Below are 19,318 nucleotides of genomic sequence, written 5' to 3'. Positions count from 1 at the left end.
AGTGAGAAGCAATAACTATCTCCATTTTACAGCTTGGACAGGCTGCCAGAACTTCCCTGATACTTTAGAGGGCCCCAAAGGAATGGTGGAGATGCGGGGAGGTCTGAAAAGCTAATTTGTGGTTGGGCTCACAGCTTTGGGGAACGTCCCTCTGTTTATGCGTCTAGCATGATAATGGCTATGTCATTTATTGCTGGGTTATTATTAAGCCAGGCTGTGAGTCGCTCTGTGTGCTGGATCTCGCCTACTTAGAAAGAAAGAGGGGGCAGGAGGAGGGAACCAGAAGCAGAAGCAGAAGCAGAGGCAGAGCCAGGCTGCTTTAAACCCAGAGACGGGGGGTAGGGACAAACAGCTCTTTAAAAACACAATTTCTGGGCTTCCCTGGTGGCGCAGTGGTTGACAGTCCGCCTGCTGGTGCAGAGGACATGGGTTCGTGCCCCGGTCCGGGAAGATCCCACGTGCCACGGAGCGGCTGGGCCCGTGAGCCATGGCCGCTGAGCCTGCGCATCCGGAGTCTGTGCTCCGGAACGGGGAGAGGCCACAACGGTGAGAGGCCTGCGTACCGCAAACAAACAAACAAACAAACACAACTTCTAAGCACACTTAAAGGTAGAAATTCCAGCCTAAGAGCCTCTTTGCTTGCTAATGCACCACGCTTAAGAAAGGGCAAAATTATCAAGAGGTGGAAGAGCAGGAGACGTCAGGCTGTGGAGGAAGGCCTACTCCATGCCAACTTGTAAGTAAGACGAGGAATTACAGTAATTCAGCCCACAGCAATTTCCCATTTTAACTGATGTTTCCTGTTTTCTATGCTAGGCGTCATAAGAATATTCAGAACCAGACCCGGAGTTCACAGGCCGTCCCTTCACTGGGGTACATTCTTTTCTGTTCACTCATCGCATTATGTGTGACTTTACAACCCAAAACAGAACTGTTTTACTACTGACCTCAATTTGCGGCCACCATTACTGTTGCTGAGAGAATTCTTGGCTTTCTGGGGCCGAGATGCAGAGAAGAACAATCTCACCTAGCAGTTCCCTGGGCCTGTTGCCCTTGAAATAGAGTCTGGACCTGTTGGTTGGTGTCTCTGCAGGAATCATCTGCATCCAGCCATTTGACTTAGGAGTAAGGATGAGGGGGCAGGAGGGGGCCAGAAGTCTCTTTCCAGCCCTTTCAGCTGATTGCTGACCCATCCCAGGGTAGATGAAACAACTGGGTATTTTGTTCAATTTGTTTTTGATGGTAGGATAATGAAAGGATGGTTTTAAAAAACCTTTTATTTTGAAATAATCTCAACATTTCAGAAAAGTTTAAAAAAATTCTTATACTCTACCAATTTGTAACATTTTGTCACGTTTGCTTCCCCTCTGTCCCTCTCTCTGTCTCTCTGCGTGTGTGTGTGTGTGTGTGTGTATAGTTTTCTTTTTAATCTAAACCATTTAAAAATAGGTTTTATACATCAAGCCCTTTTATTCCTTAATACTTCAGTATGTATTTCCTAAAAAGGGAATTTTCTTATATAACCAGAGTAAACAACTTCAGGAAATGTCACATTAATACTTTTTATCCAAGTCCATATTCCAATTTTATCAATTATCCCAATAATGTCCTTTGACAAGGTTTTTTCTTTTCCTGGTGCAAGATCATGTATTGAATTTAGTTTTTGTATTTGTTTAGTTTCCTTTAATTTCTAACAGCTTTTTAGCTTTCCTTTGTCTTTTATGATGTTGACATTTTAAAGAATTCGGGCCAGTTATTTTATAGAATCTCTCCCAGTTTGGGTTTGCATGATGTTTCCTCATAATAGATTCAGCTTTTGCATGTTGGGCTAGAATTCGAGTCAAGTGATTTTGTGTCCTTCTCAGGGTATCACGTCTGGAGGTACATCATGTTTGTGGGAGGTATTCATTTTTATCATTTCATTAAGTACTGTTCCATTTCTCCACTACATAATTTCTATTTTTTATTCCTATTGTAACTGCTAAGCAATTTGTGGGGAGATAAAAATTTGAGACTATGTGCCTATTCTGCACCTAATCAAACTCTGACAGCCAGCTTTGACAGAATTAAAATTTCAAGCCCACTTATTTGGCACTCAGGGAGAACGCATTATTCTCAGAAGCTGCGTGTTTCAGACAGACAAGGGCTATGGAGCATCTCTGTGGGCTTCTCAGAGATGTGGTAGCTGGTTTCCTCACACCTGCTGGGTTCCAGATAGGCTGAGGGGGTAGGGGGCTGCCTTCCTCATCTGTGACACCAAGTTCCACCTTCACAGGGTATGAAATAATGCATTCCTAGAAGTTGAACTGAAAACCAGAAGTATGAGTCAGGGTGATTCTTTTTTTTTTTTCTTTTTTTTTTTGCGGTACGCGGGCCTCTCACTGTCGTGGCCTCTCCCATTGCGGAGCACAGGCTCCAGACTCACAGGCTCAGTGGCCATGGCTCACGGGCCCAGCCGCTCCGCGGCATGTGGGATCTTCCCGGACCGGGGCACGAACCCGTGTCCCCTGCATTGGCAGGCGGATTCTCAACCACTGTGCCACCAGGGAAGCCCCAGGGTGATTCTTAATGGCCCAGACAGCCCCGTAAAAAGATGCATACAAGGAAATCAGGTCTGTCCATATGCAAAGGTGTTATGTGTGGGACGTTTCTCTCTGGTTCCCTCCATCAATGTGCCTATGAGCCTCATTCCCCCACGCCAATCCTGTCCCTCCTCTCTTCTTTAGCTGCAGTGCTGCTGAATGAGTATCTATTTAAAAGGTGGACATGGAGTCGGTCCTTCTGGACCAGAGAGCTTAAAGCCAGGTGGGGACAAGTGGGTCAAGGGCAAAGAACAACGTGGTGAAAAGGATGAAATCCAACTGAGCAGCTCAAAGAGGCTGCCCACAATTGTTCTTGAGCCACAAAGAGGGAAGACCTTCTTTATGCCCTACCTTCCATTCCAGCCATTCTCGTTCCCATGAGGGAGTCTGCCACCACCTGAGATCGCCAACATTTTCTTTTGGCTAAAAATGATTGTGTAGAAATATTACCTCAGAGAACTTTATTATACAAGAGCTACCAGCAGATGGCCACTTCCACAACCGGAGCGGCTGGGAAAGAACCTTAGAAAGAAGCCCGAACTGTCTCTACAGCAAATTAGTACAGAAAGGAAGACCAGGGAGCTTATTCGGCAACCAAAGATTCTCTTGCCCTGTCAATATTACACAAGCCTGGAGCCCCTTCCTGAAATATATTTGTAGGCTAGTGATTTTTAATAACGACTGCTGAAACACCATTAGAAAAATTAAAGTTTTACACTTTTTAGGTAAAAAGTTTACACTTAAGAATTTTCTGGGACTTCCCTGGTGGCGCAGTGAATAAGACTCCACGCTCCCAACAAAGGGGGCCCAGGTTCGATCCCTGGTCAGGGAACTAGATCCCACACGCATGCTGCAACTAAGAGTTTGCATGCCACAACTAAGGAGCCCTGGAGCCACAACTAAGGAGCCTTGGAGCTGCAACTAAGACCCAGAGCAACCAAATACATAAGTAAATTTTTTTTAAAAAAGAATTTTCTTCTCTTAACTAGAGTAATGGGCTATAAAGTATACTCCAAAATTCCTAAAGATTCATAAACATAAATTGAGAATTGGCATCGATAATAGTAATTTCAGGGATGGCAGTCTTTTAAAAATAACTGCTCTTGTAGTCTTTTTCCTGAACTTCATCCTATGTTTGTCACTTATTCAGTCATTCACTGATTCAATCATTTTAGCCCCATCAAAAACATGTGTGCTGGGGCAAAATGAGAGTAGCATCGACATATATACACTACCAAATGTAAAATAGTTAGCTAGTGGGAAGTAGCCGCATAGCACAGGGAGATCAGCTCAGTGCTTTGTGACCACCTAGAGGGGTGGGATAGGGAGGGTGGGAGGGAGAGGCAAGAGGGAGGAGATATGGGGAAATATGTATGCATATGGCTGATTCACTCTGGTGTACAACAGAAACTAACAGTATTGTGAAGCAATTATACTCCAATAAAGATCTATTAAAAAAACAAACAAAAAACACCTCTGCTAGGTACTGTGCCAGGCCCTGGGGATATATTGATTTTATTTTATTTTTTTAAGATAGAAAGGTTTACCAATTAATTACCTAAATATGCAGTGGTAGTTCCAGTGTGAAGAATGAATTTTGTTACCATAATGTTCAATTCTTTCATTATGTAATGCGCTGGTGACTACTAAAAAAAAAAGAATGCAAATGCACTTCACAACTCATTGTGATATATTACCCCTGCCTGCCAGGTAAGCTGAGAAGACAGAAATCATTGATCTTCGCAGACAACTGAATTCTAACCTGATGACCCCATTTCCAGAACTCTGTAGTAATTTCATTTTAGAAACACCAGCCCAAACTCTGTCAGACAACAATCAGCTATAATCATCATTTATGCCATTTAAATGAAGTTGACTACATTTTCTCTAAAAATTGTTCTCTTCTACCTCAAACACTGCTCTTAAAAAAATCTCAATGCCCAGCTGTAAGACTCAGCAATTTGGTGTGAGGTATACGATACTATCTCCCACCTGGCATAAGGTTTTAAATATCCTAACTGGAATCTCTAAATCTTTAATGTAAGAGCTTTGTCACATATACTTTGTTGCCACTGAGAAGCTGAAAAGGCATTTGAGCAACTGTTTCCTACAGATCAATTCGCTACATTATAATTTATCATCAGGTAAAGCACTAAGTGTTAAATGCCTGGGCTTTGGGTCCCTTGAATCTCTCCTAGATAATCTAGGGCAGCTCTTCCCAACCAGTAGGTCTGACAAGACCAGTCCTTGGAGAAAGGCTGAGGGTGGACTGGGCTTTCCTGTTCTCAGGGCTCTGTCCGCCCTGCCCACACCGAAGGCCATCCCCTTTCCTAACTCTTTATGGGCAAAAGACACCACCAAAAGTTTAAACCATTTAACAGTCACCACCACCACTCTCACTCACCCATCCTTCCCACCCACCCCTCTCTCTGACTTAATCACAGGAGGAAGTGAATCTACCTCTGATGCTGTCACAGTTTTTAAAATCTGGAATTGGGTCACATGATGTAAAAGGAAGTTGACGCTGGTTGAAGACAGTAAGCTAGTTGGCAGATCTAGAAACCCTTGATGGCTTACTAGCTATAAGCCTTCCAGGGTTCTAATTTAAAAAGAAATTCCTTGGGTTGGAGGTATGGTTATGAAGAATGTGGGTAGGCTGTTTTGAAGGGCTCAGAGACTAACTCTAAGGGAACATTCAAATGATAAAATCATAATCATAACAAGAGTAATAGAAATAACAAACTCTTTGAGAGGGCTTATTTTATACTTTTTTTTCCTCTTTACATTTTAGCAGTGACAGCATATAAATCCTCAGAATTTGTTTAAAATGTCTCCTTGGGACTTCCCCGGAGGTCCAGTGATTAAGACTCTGCACTTCCAATGCAGGGGGCGCAGGTTTGATCCCCGGTCGGGGAACTATATGATTCTACGTGCCATGGGCGGCGCGGCCAAATATATATATATATATATATATATATACACACACACACACATACATACACACACACGTATATATATGTACATATACACGTATATATACACATATATATGTGTGTGTATATATGCATAGATATATCTCCTCAATTAAGGACCTACATTAGTTAATGTACACAACAGCCCAGGAAGCATTCTCTGTGGAGGAAAATGTGGACTCCAAATTACTATGCATATGGACACTTGAGCACTTAAAAATAAGTTCCCCGTTTATATTATGACAACCTGGCAGTCACTAAAGTTTACCTTCTCTTTCCTCTGAAAGAAATGTTTTCGTTCCTAGGAAATCTTATCTCCCTCGGCTGCAATCTTGAAGGCTACCCTTCATTTGTGATGCACTCATGCCCCTCAGAGATTTAACGGGAGCCTGGAAATTGGGTGAAAGCACTTGGGACCCTCAGCAGTGTCTTCCGGGCTAATGCTAGAGGCTATCATTTATAATTGAGAAGATTCTCTTGGATGCTGGAAGGAATAAAGTGAGTAAGGACCACTCTCAGCACTGGAGCCAACTTTATTATCACGAAGTCCATATTCTGCCGTGACTTGGCAGAGAGCAAAAGCCCAGGACTGGGAGCTGGAAGAAGGGACTCACATTTCCTCTTCTGCCACTTACCGGCTGGGTGGCCTGGGGGATTTACTTAAACTCCCTTGTTCCCACCCTCTCAGGGTTGTTAGTGAGGAATCAGTGAGATAAAAGACAGGAAGTCCTTTGTAAACTGGTGCCATATAAATGAGTTACTGTGATAACATCGAGAGAGAATCAGGGATACCATTTAATTAACTTGCCCAAATTTACACCCTCACACTAATTATGAATACTTTGCAAAATGTCCCTTCCCCCCACCCCCACCCCCCCCCATCCTCAAACCTGTTTCTAAATGAGTGCAAAGAACACCTAAAAAAGGGTAAATGCTTCCACTGGAGGGAATGAGGACGGGGGACGTGGCTCAAACCTCAGGCAGGTCCTGGGCAGGATAAGAAGCATCGAGGTGGGGAAAGGTGAAGCAGGAAAAGGTTAGAAACAGTACACCTTGAAGTGAACAGAAACCATCAGCCAATGAGGAGATCAGTTAGCTAGTGAAGTAAGATTTAGGAGGTATCCAGATAACTAGGGCGCTTTCTTTCCTAAATGTCTGGAGAGAGCAGTCAACCCCAAATATAACTTCTATATGATTAACAGAGACATTAATCTGTCACCTTGATACGGCAGCTTGCTATGAAAGCACGCTGACAAGGCAAGAGCAGCACGGTAGCGTGTAGGGGTGGAAAAGGCCAGGGCTTACAAGTCAGACCACTTTAGCTGGGCGACCACAGAAGCCACTTAAGGCCACTTGGTCTCACTTTCCTCATCCACGAAGAGTGTCACTACCAAACTCAAAGGACCATTAAGAGAAATTGTGCTAAACCTGGGACCCATCTCGATGACTGGGTTTGACCTGCTGTCTTGACATTAATTAGATGTAAATACAACGGATTCTCTGACTTGACTGTGAGTGCCATGTGGACAGGGAAACCTGTCCCCTGTTCTCTGAATCTCCAGAGTCCACCTAGCACAGTGCTTGGCACCCCTCAGGGCTTGGCCTTGACTGATCTTATTAAATTTATAATAGAACAATGAGATGTAAAGTGCATTATCAACTGAATATATACAAGGTCTATACATATGTAAAGATAAGGTATTGAAGGCAAATAAGACTTTTGCCAATTCAAATATAAAAATGGTGTTGGGGGCTTCCCTGGTGGCGCAGTGGTTGAGAATCCGCCTGCTGATGCAGGAGACACGGGTTCGTGCCCTGGTCCGGGAAGATCCCACATGCCGCAGAGCAACTAAGCCCGTGAGCCATGGCCGCTGGGCCTGTGCGTCCGGAGCCTGTGCTCCGCAACGGGAGAGGCCACAACAGTGAGAGGCCCGCAAACCGCAAAAAAAAAAAAAAAAAAAAAAAAAGGTGTTGGAATGTAAGGACCGGTCAAGGTATCTCCACTTCTGCCCAAGAGAAAATGTCACTGTGGCCAGGGCACCTATGACTTTAGTCTGCCAGCCTAGAGCATCTCTAGGGTAGAGAAAGGAAATGCTCTCAGCAGTTGTCTGGTGAGACTAGCCCTTAGCATCACTCCAAGCTACCTACCATATTAACTGATTCACACATAAAAGAAAATGTGACACCCCGGTTGGTTTTTCTAGAAACCAGCTTAACAGGTAAGCTCCATGCTGCAAAGAAAGCCTTCAATTTCAGATTCCAATCAAGTCTAAATCTGACGGGTAGAATCAGCTGCCAGCTTGATGAAATCCATTGTCTGAAACACAAAAGTGAGAGGCTACAGTGCCTTCTAGATTTCCCCTTGGAGTAAGCTGTGTAACTCACAGCTGGGTTATGTCTCCAAGTACTGGCACCGAGGCACAAACATCTCCTTTCATTTGGCCCTCTACAGACCTTGCAAGAGTGGTGGCAAAATTTATCATACACGCAACTGGCACAAAGTCAGCACTCTAATGCAGCCTGTTATACTAAAGCAGCCCTGCAGGCTCTCTCCCAATAAAATACGACCACCAGGAATACAATGGTTCCTTTCCTGAATATGTGGCACTTCACAGCTAGGAGTTTTCACATACATTATCCTATTGGAGTGATGGCTGAAGTCCAGTCAGTCCTCCATATCCGCAGATTCCACATCCACAGATTCAACCAGCTGCAGACCAAAAATATTGGGGAAAAAAAATTCCAGAAAGTCCCAAAAAGCAAACTTGAATTTGCCACATGCTGGCATCTATTTACATAGCATTTACACTGTACTAGGTATTATAAGTAATCTAAAGATGATTTAAAGTACATGGGAGGATGTACTAGGTTATATGCAAATACTATGCTATTTTAAATAAAGGAACTTGAGCATCAGAGGATATCGTTATCTGCAGAGGTCCTGGAACCAGTCCCCCAATACCAAGAGACAACTGCAGTTGTAAGGCAAGCATCTCTATTTCCATTTTCTAAATGAGGAAAGTAATGGTCAGGTACTTGGCCAAGGTCACACATAAAGCAAAAGGCAGAGTGGATTCTTACTCCACTGCTTCAGGTAGCCTCTTTTCATCTCTTCACAAAACTGGGGTGATAGTGGCCCTGAGAAATAGTGAGCTGAAATATTTCTTAGTTCTAGAGTTTTCCTTTAGACTTTTGAAGTCCAGTGAAAATTTTACAAGGGCTATTAAGAGAAAGGGCTGGGACTTCCCTGGTGGTGCAGTGGTTAAGATTTGAGCCCTGGTCCGGGAAGATTCCACATGCCGCGGAGCAACTAAGGCCATGCGCCACAACTACTGAGCCTGCGAACCACAACTACTGAGCCCATAGGCCACAACTACTGAAGCCTGCGTGCTTAGAGCTCGTGCTCCACAACAAGAGAAGCCACCGCAATGAGAAGCCCGCATACTGCAACGAAGAGTAGCCCCCGCTCACTGCAACTAGAGAAAGCCCGCGCACAGCAGCGAAGACCCAACGTAGCCAAAAATAAATAATAAATTTGTTTTAAAAGGGGGCTATCTCCTAACTACTTAGATATGACACAAAATAAATCCTAATGTGACTTTTGCCTTTTTCTTTTTCTCTACTCAAATGACAGTTGTTATCTTCTTTTCAGAAAAGCTTTCCTCTCAAGAGGGCTCTGTTGAAACTGCCCTGGTTTGGGTAGAAATGGCCAGGGATCCAGCTCCCAGTTCATAAGTACAGATAAGTGGCAACTATGAATGCAAAATTACTTACTCATGTAAATTAAGTTATAAACTGAGCTATTCACTGACCTTGGCTCAAATTGAATTTTAGAAAAATAGAATTCGTCATTAAATGCCTTCCTTAGATTTGTAATGTGCTCTGTAATTTTAGAAAGCACCTTCACAGACTTGTGAAGGTGATATTACTATCCTCAGTTTATAGATCAGGAAGCTGAAGCTTTCAGAGGTTAAGAAACTGGCCCCAGGTTGAGGTCAAGTCTCCTTTAAATGAACACAGATTTTCTAATGTACAGGACAGTATCACCCCTTCCACAGAATCTATTCCAGGATCGGCTTTGGTTGGATGGTTTTTAGGGAGGTCTAAAGAAACAAGGGTTTGCTCTAGACTGGGCGCGGTCAGAAAGCATGGCAATTCTATGACTGAGTATCTCAATAAATGTGATCTACAGGGAGTGCTGACTGGAGGACAGAGAGGACCATAAAATGGTAAAGAAGCAGTGGCTACTCCTACTAGCCGGGGGGAGAAGATGTCTGGTGGGTATCGTGGGTTGTACGGGAACTCTGTTTTAGTCTGTGCTTAGACGAAATTCCGCTGAGGCCTTGCTTGGCCTCACTTGGCCATGGTTTCAGAGGGACCTTGTCTGGGTCCAGGGCTGTGAGCACCAAGCCGTCTCCAACAGCACTGAGGTCTAGCTGTGTCAGGCCAGAGGAGGTCAGCACTTGCCTCTTCATTCTCAAACAGCTGCCTCTGAGCAGCCTTCAAATCGAACAGAAAGTCAAAAAGGTCATTCAATAATAATTTAGTTCAAACGAAACCTTTCCTTAGCGAAACCAAAAATATCATCAGCACTAAACTGCCCCAGGAACTCCGTGACCGATTGGATAAGCCTTGAGTCACAATCTTCTTGCACTGACTTGCCTCTCTTCCTCCCTTATCATCAGCTCCTGGGCAGACAGGAGGCTGAAGGGTGGGAACACCTGTACATCGCTCCCCAACGTCTGTGCTTACCTTCCTTGAGTGACGCAGTCTCTGGCTTTTAGTTGGGCACGTAGCTACTCACAATAAAGAATTCATTCCCAGATTCTTGTGCATCTAGGTGTGGCCTGGTGACGAAGTGGAAGGGGTGTGTGCAAGTCCTAGGATGCGTCATAAAGAAGGGAGGGGGCGTGACCCCCTTACCCACCCCTTGCTCCAAATTGGCAGGTGGTGGCCATAGCCCAGAAGGACCAGTGCCACACCCTGTGGGTGGCAGAGCAGAAATGGAAGGGAGCCTGCACCCCAGACAGCTGCAGGGCTCCACACCAACCCTGCACTGTCTACATCCAGAATGTTCAATGGGAGAGAAATAAACACTCACACCCGTAACAAACAATAAAGCCCACTCGGAACTGCATCTGCATAGTCTCGGGGGGGACTTTTCCCCCCCATTTAAATGTAATAAAATTAAACTTAATTCCAGAAGTTCTTCTAGAGCACCAGGCTACAGAATCTGTTTATAATCATGGTGTATATTGGTATGCATTTTTTATTGTTGCTATGCTTACTAATTGTTTTATGAGTGTATTGATGGCTTACCTAATTACACAGTGTATTTCTAATTTTTACCTTTTTGTCTCACTCCCAATAAACCAGAGCCCTTTGATAGGGGCATAAAAGATACTGCACAAATATCTGTTTTAATGAACCTTTAAAGACTCTATAATGTAATCTTATTTTAACTTCTACTACTTCATCTATTCACTTCTCATCCTCCTGGGAGATATGCACATTTATGGAGGGACGAAAATATATACAGTTCAGTGAAACTGCAAACTGCTATGCAACTGCTCCCCAGGTTGGCAAAACCTCAAATATTAAATTTGTGAGTGGCAAGATTTTAAATATATAAAAATGCCTTTGTTGGTAAAAGGCCTCAAAGGACTGTTTTCACTGTTGATTCATCATATCCCTCACATTTGTAAAACCCTTTGCAATTTAGAAAGTGCTTTCATACTCATCATCTCATAAGTCCTCATAGTCAGGCTGGATATTAGTAATTTACATGTAACAAACAAGGAGCTAGAAGTTCTGAGAGGGTGAGTTACTTGCTCAAGAAGCCATCCATCCAAAAATCCCCGTGGATGGCCCTTTGGGTTACGAGCAACGTGGCAGTAAGCTTTCTGGTACCTGTATCTATGCACCTTGAGCTAACATCTCTGTGGGAGGGATTCTGACACGGAACCTCTGATCAGGGATTTTAAGATGGGATGTGACCAAGTAGAACGGCACTGGGAAAGCAGTGCTGTCAGGGAAACACAGGAGAGCACAGAGACAGAAGGCTGAAGGGGCAGGCCTGACTAGATCAACGTTCCCAGTTTTATGTAGCTGGAAATGTAGGCCACTGCTTTCTAACTTCAGAGTGAAACTAAGCCCAAGTGGACGTCGCCCAGGAGTGCTGCCGTGATGACCTGGGTGGTGGCCACTCTCCAGCACCTTGGGTAGCACCTTGGTTAGCCAACCAGATCCGCCAGCAACTGCATTAATACCTTGGGTGCCAGAAGGATGAGGCTCTGCAGAATTGTTTTCTATTGGAAGAACAAGCAGATAGCATCAGCTACGACTGACCAGAGTGGGAAAGGGACAGAGATGGCAGCAGACTCTGTCTCTCAAATTAGATCTACGTTCATCCCGATTATAATTCGGACATTTCCTTCTCGCCTTCACTCTCAGGGTTTGCTTCCATTACTCCCAAACCCCTAATCTAGCCCTTCGGATGAGTATGCAGTTTATCGTTGATTCCAGTGAGTTTAAAACAAACCCTCTACAGGAATTTGTTTATAATTTCTCTATTTTTAAATTTATTTGTGTTTTATTTCCAGTGCGATAGAATGGCAAAGAGCTCTGGCCCCAAGAGTCACAAAACCTGGAAGAAGAAAGAGAAAGAAGATGGAAAAGGAGGGGAAAGGGAATGAATATGTATTGGGCACCAGCTCTGAGCCAAGCACTGTACACACATTGTCTGATGTTCATCCTCACAGCGATCCTACAAGAACGGGGCTGTTGGTTCACTGCTGATGAGAAAACAGAGCTTTGAGAAGTTGAGTGTCTTGTGCAAACACTAACCCCCCACTCCCAGAAAAAAAACCAAAAGGACTGAAATTCAGTCCTTCTGCCCTGTCATGGGAGTTTCCATTGTTCCAAGGTTGTGAAAACCAAATGAGATAATAGATGCAAAAGCCAGCTACTAAAGGGTGAAGAGAACATTATGAGGATGATGCCATGACCTGGCAGCTTATGTTCACAAAGAACATGGGAGTCTCCCTAGAGGTCAGCCAGTGGCCCAGTCTCAGCCTGGGGTGTGGCCTGGAACGGACCCGAATGAAGGGCATGGAGGGCTGTGTCAGAAGTCCACTTAGGGCTTCCCTGGTGGCACAGTGGTTAAGAATCCGCCTACCAACTCAGGAGACACGGGTTCAAGCCCTGGTCTGGGAGGACCCCACATGCTGCGGAGCAACTGAGCCCGTGAGCCACAACTACCGAGCCTGCGCTCTAGAGCCCGTGAGCCACAACTACTGAGCCCGCGTGCCTAGAGCCCGTGCTCAGCAACAAGAGAAGCCACTGCTATGAGAAGCCCATGCACCACAACAAAGAGTAGGCCCCGCTCAGAGCAACTAGAGAAAGCCCACGTGCAGCAACAAAAAAGACCCAATGCAGCCAAAAATAAAAATTAAAAAATTAAAATTAAAAAAAAAAAAAAAAGTCCACTTAGGTGAGTGGATGCCATGCCCTGAGACAACTACTACACACCATTTAGAGGAAACTTCTCAGAAGGCTGTGGGCCAAAATTTTCTTTTTTCCCCATTTTTCCTTTAAAAATATCTTTAATCCCCATGGATTTCCAAGGTTGCTCTTCACTTTCTTCCATATCATTTCCAGTTTATTACTCTCCTTTCCAGCACAATAAAGCATCTTTTGAGTTAACTGATGAGAGACAAAGAAAGAAAAACTTGTCTCTAAGGCCTTGTTTAACTTCCCCCCCAAAATAACACATATATATATATAATACACAGATAGATATTACATCCCTGTACACACACACTCACTTTCACATCTTCCAACAGGCTGATAACAAGCCTTCAGTTCCTCCTCCCCCGGCATCCAATCCTACTGGTTCTACCTCAGACCCGTGCCTCCACTCTGCCCACTCCTGTCTATTCTCATAGCCACAACTTACTCGAGGTCTCACTATTTCTCACCTGCAAGAGCACCCTCACTGCTCTTTTCGGTCAGTTCCCCACCTGCTGCTGCCTGGTCCTGTGCACCCACCCTGCATGATTACTTAAGTGAGCTGTTGGTATCACTGGAGATGGCAGCAGTTTCCTAACCCTCCCTGAGAGCACATTACACAGGTGAGTTAACCAGTGGGCCCATTACAGCAGCAAGCCCACTGCTTCCTTGAGCCCTAAAGCAATAAGGTGTAGCAAATTAAGTGTCTGCTGTGGGTTGAACTGTGAACTGTGTCCCCCTCCAAAAACAGGGTATGTTAAAGTCCTAACCCCCAGTACTTGTGATGTGACCTGACTTGGAAAAAGGGTTTTTGTAGATGTAATCAAGTTAAAAGGAGGTCACTAGGTGGGACTTAATCCAGTATGACTGATGTCCTTATAAGAAGAGAAGAGGCAGAGATACAGCGAGAAGGCCATGTGACGACAAAGGCAGAGATTGGAGTGATGGAACAGATCCTCCCCTAGAGCCTTCAGGGAGAGCGTGATCTGACCAAATTTGGATTCTAGCCTCCACAAGTGGGAGAGTAAGCTTCTGTTGTCTTAGGCCACCCAGTTTTTGATAATCTGTTACAGCAGCCCTAGGAAACTAAAACAATATCTAAAGAAAGGTGGGAAGAGTTGACCATCAAGAAAGAAGAAGCCTTCAAATCAAAACAACTCTACTTCACAAGTTTGCTTCTGCTAGTTTCTTACCTTCTCCATAAGAAGCCAGAGGCCTCCACATTATGGTTCCAAAGAACAAACCTGATAACCTCATTCCCCTTTTTGTTAAAAAAAAACCCCTCCATTTTCTATAGGACAAACTCCAAGCCCCTAATAGTCATGTAAAGCCTTCAGAATCTGGTCCCAACTCATTTCTCCAGCACATCACCAACATCCCCTCCTCTCGACACTTCTCCTTGCACGCTGACCTCCAGCCATCACTCTGCCCTGGAGTCCAGGGACTGATTCTCATGCACAGTTGACAACAGACACAGTAATGACAACCATCCTGGGTGTCCTCCAGCTGGAACCAGCCCGTAACGTCCTTTCTCTGAAGACCGAAGTCCAGGCAGTAGGATCTGTGGCTCTGAGGACAGAAGTCGCAGGGGTGACCATATCAGAAGCAAAATTTGGTGGGTTTATCAGGTAGTATCAGTTGGTTGTATATGCAGCATTCTCTTTCCTCTCTGAATTCACGCTGAGCGTTCACCAATCAGTAAGTTATTGAGTCATCTACAATGTGCTTAGCCCTGTGCAAGGTGCATGGACACACAGAAGAGTATATGAGGCATAGTCACGTTCACTCATCAAATGTGTTCAGTCTCGATGTGGAAAGGACTAACGTGCAACAGGCTCATGACGCAGGCAGCAGAGTCAATCCTATGGCTTATTCCCCAAACTGGAAGGGTTCAGAGAAGGGAAGTGAAAAGTGTGAAGCGCAGTAGTCAGGAAAGAGTAGGTGAAGGAATAGGAACTTAGGCTGGGCCTGGCAGATGCAGAGGACTTGGTTGGCCAATCGGAGGAGGGGGGTTTTCCAGGGACAACACAGATAAGGCGCGGAAGCAGAAGAAGCAAGTCATCACTACCGCTAGGGACACTTAGTGCTCAAAGCACCATTCTTTTTTTTTTTTTTTTTTTAAAGATACATTTTACCTTTGGAATTATTAATTGATCTGTAGGATACTACTGTGATGCTTTCATTTTTTTAAAATTTATGTATTTTTTTGGCCATACTGAGATGCTTGCAGGATCTTAGTTCCCTAACCAGGGATCGAACCCAGGCCCTCAGCAGTGAAAGGGCCAAGTCCTAACCACTGGACCACCAAGGAATTCCCCAAAGCACCATTTCCGCGCCCCCCCCCAACCGGTTGTGAAATAACCCTTTATTATTTTTCTTTGCAGTTCTTAACTAGCTGGGCATTCCACTGCACCACTGTTGATATCATCTATGATGTCGTGAGGGTGGCGGCCAGACAGACTGGGTGGTCCCCAGGATCTCTTTAATGGTTCCAGAGACTTCTCTTGCTAAAGATCGATGCCGCATCTGTCAGGCAATGTTGATAACCTCATCAAAAGTGATGTTTCCACTGTGTTTAATGTTTTTCTGCTTCTTTTTGTCTCTTGGCGGTTCCTTGAGGGCTTTGATGATCAGGGCAGAGGCAGAAGATACCACCTCAATCTGGGCCTGTCTGTTGTGAATTGTCAGTTTCACTGTAATCCTCATACCCTTCCAATCACCAGCTGCCTTGGCGATGTCATCACCAACATTTTTTGGAGACAGACCCAGGGGGCCGATCTTGGGGGCCAGGACAGACGTGGCACCAACTTCCCCACCAGTGCACCTCAGCTACATGACTTTGATCTCGTTGGGGTCAAACTTAGGTGGCACGGTAGAGGCAGCTGGTGTTGGATGAACCCAGATTTGGGACGACCAAAGAAAGTCAAAGCACCATCCTTGATTAGCTTAGTTCACAGAAGGAGCCTCCAGACAGCAACATCAGCAACACCTGGAAACTTATTAGAAATCAAAGTCCTGGCGCCACTCCAGACCTACTGAATGAGATGCTCTGGGGGTGAGAGTGGGACCAGCAAATGGTGTTTTTATGAATTCTCCAAGTGATGCTGATGCAGGCTAAAGTTTTTGAGAACCACTGCTCTAAGGAGAAGACATGTTACAAATAAGCTTATAATATTTATTCCTACAGAAGAAACTTTCAAATCATCTCTAACTGGAATTCATTTCGTTCTTGATATAAGCTAAATGGTGGTCCAGCAACATGTACCCGGCACCAAGGCAGAGACAGTGTGTGCACACGTCAGTGTGTGTGTACACACAGACCAAATCAGTTGTCTGTCGGGAAGTTACTGTTAATATAACATCTGAGAAAGATCTAAAAAAATTAATCATTTAAGGAAGCAACACAGGACTGATGTGACAGTCCTATGGGACAGGAAATTTTATATACTGAAGATAAAGAAAGCGATATGACCGTGGTTACTTAGGACCCAGAAATAATAATAGGAATATACTAGATACAACTGCTTCCCTTGTCAACCCACCATCCTTCTGTGATCATCTGGTGATCAGTTCTCTTATTTCCATACACTGGAGGTGAGATCTGCACACTCTTTTGTATTTTAACCTTCTGTACTGGAGGGCCGCTGTCAATTCCCTATCTTCACCACTCCTGCCAAATGGAGGTTGGGTTTGTTTTGATTTGTGTTGGGTCTACAGCTCCTCGTTAAGTAAACTAGGACTCCGTGTCTGGGCAATGCATTCAAGAAGAGAAAAATAGAAGGAATCAAAGTGAATTGTAGGGAGGGAAGGAGGGGGAAGTTCCCTGGAAGTCTAAAAGTAGGAAGCAAGGATGGTATTTTTGGCTTGGAACTTTCTGTACCACATGAAATTATGAGAATGACTTAATTGTTCCTGTGCATTTGAAACCGGAGAGACCATAATGGCAGGGTTACACCCAGACGGACTGGAGCAGGACTTAGACAGGGTGGCCTCCTGCCAAGGAAACCTGCTCTGCAGACATGAGTGACTGAGTCGTTCATGTTTTCAGGGTTGGGCTGTCTGCTGACCGCTGGCTTTGCTCTTCTCCCTCAATCTCCCCGGAGTAGACAGGGTGCTGTGTTACAGAGGGCTGCTATTTCAGGGGTAACCGGAGGAGCAGGGAGCTCCAGAAAGCCTGGGTTCTATCTAGTGGCTTTGTGCACTGAGGCAACTACATTTACTTCTCTCTGTTTCCTCATTTGCTGAATTAGAAGGGCAAACTCTATGCCTTGGCTATTTCATAGAACGCTGGAGAGAATAAAATGAGGGAATAGGTACAAAGAACATCCTTTGGAAAGTTAAGATTGTTATGCTATTGAGAGTTACTCCTGGACTCTCTCTTGTTTTCACATAGCATCTTTGGCAACCCTCTTCTTACGATGGACACCTATTGGGTTGCCTGTTCTGCTCCCTTTTTTGCGGGAGGACGCAGTCATGATGGTCAATGCCACCTTGCCACCTGACCACAGGAAGAGATCCCTGAGCCAAGTGAGACCAATCAGATTCTCATGTCCAGAAATTGATAACAGAGACGCTTAGAGATGGAGCTGCCATTGGCTCAGGCTCATGGCTCAGGCTCATTACACAAACCCAGTAGTTCTCATGTGGCCATTTTACTCCCCAGCGGGCACTGGGCAACCTCTGCATTCGTTTTTGGCTGTCACCCTGAGGAAGGAGTACTATTGGCATGTAGTGGATGGAGCCCAGGGATACCGCTAAACATTCCCCAACATGCAGGATAGCCCCTCACAACAAAGAATTATCTGGTCCAAAATATCAGCAGTATCAAGGACGAGAAACCCTGCACCAGAGGGGTGACTGCAAGGCAAATGCCTACAGGGTCCAGGCAGATAATAAAGGGCTGATGTAGGCAGTGGGGAAGCTGAGCTGACTGGAGGGTCTGAAGAAGAGGGCAGCCCCTATGCTGCTCCAGCCAAATGTCACCCCAGGAAATGAGGACTCAAGGTTGCCAGATCCGATTTATCTAGTGAAGCTGGAAATTCAGATTTTCACATGAAATCTGATTTTTAAACTCCGTCACAGTTTTTTTTTTTTTTTTTTAATGTATGGGCCAAATAAACACATCTTCAGGTCCCATGGAGGCTAGGGGGTCAGCAGTTTGTAACCTCTGATCTGAAGGAAGATCCAACGTCTCCCTCACAACTCCGTGAAGCTATATAGCTCCTCCCCTTACTTCCTTGGATGTTGTAAGGAAGCCCAGGAAGTTACATGCATCTCCCCAGAGCTTTAACTAGTACACCCCCCTGCACCTCTCTCTCCCTCCCTCCCTCACTTCTGCTACATTTTTGACCTGATGTGCCATTTCCACCCAGAGAAGAATTTACATCTCTCAGGGTTGAAAGGAACCTTAGAAAAAAATCTAGTCCTGACCTGCCAAAAAAAAATTTGGCCAATTACTTAACCTCTTCATGCCTCGGTTTCCTCATCTGTCAAATGCAGATGATAATGAAACTTCATTGGCTGTTAGGAAGATTGAATGACTTCATATATCACCTCAACCTCCTTGAATCCTTCGCCTTTGGAAATAATGCTCCAATGCTACTGCTGCTGTTAAGAAAAATAATAAAACTAGCACACCTTAAGTCAAGACTACATTTGTCTGAGGCTTAGCATAAAAACTCACACAGGGTGGAACTTGAGCATGAAATCAGACTTCCCCAGGACAAATAAGCCATGTCCCATCAGTTACTGAGACATTTTCGGAACAATGTGTGGACCCTAAAGAATATTTTTTATGTTGATGCATGGAGTACCAACAAGTCCTAGGGTGATTTGGCTTATGGTGATTCTGAGAAGGGGCAAGAACAGCAAGAGGAAAAGTGAGCAAAGAGAGGGCAGCAACCTATCTAACCTGCACTTGCAAAAAAAAGGAAAAACGAAAGTATACAAGAAATTCTTGGGCTACAGTGCAACAATCTCTCACTATCTTAAGAATTTAGTGAATGCAGGTTTATGGCAAATCTAACCTGTCACAGGGCTGTGGCATTCTTTGTAGCAGCCAAGTCATTGTGGCCTGAATTCTTTCCAAGGCCACTTGACCCTCATAAAAATCCTTGACAGTGGAGTGGGTACCATTTTTTCCCTCTGCCTTTGAAAAACTTCCTTGACAGCACCCATTACAAAGAGAACAGGGTCTGCTCTCCAGACTGGAGGCCAAAATGTTAATTAACTTATACCTGAGTCTGCCAAAAAAAA

At 44.7% G+C, this 19,318-nt stretch overlaps 1 protein-coding gene and 1 pseudogene across 2 annotated transcripts in view; both read right to left on the bottom strand.

Annotated features, from left to right (window-relative positions):
• The window catches only part of MYO1E (myosin IE), a 214,987-nt gene that overhangs the window by 137,423 nt on the left and 58,246 nt on the right, over positions 1 to 19,318 (bottom strand). The window lies entirely within an intron of this gene.
• Positions 15,412 to 15,913, bottom strand: LOC131752176 (large ribosomal subunit protein uL11-like; annotated as a pseudogene).

Source organism: Kogia breviceps, chromosome 3 (genome assembly GCF_026419965.1).
Source record: "Kogia breviceps isolate mKogBre1 chromosome 3, mKogBre1 haplotype 1, whole genome shotgun sequence".
In the NCBI taxonomy this organism is placed as follows: domain Eukaryota; kingdom Metazoa; phylum Chordata; class Mammalia; order Artiodactyla; family Physeteridae; genus Kogia; species Kogia breviceps.
Note: the sequence above shows the minus strand (reverse complement) of the source record. Positions and strands in the feature narration are given on the sequence as shown.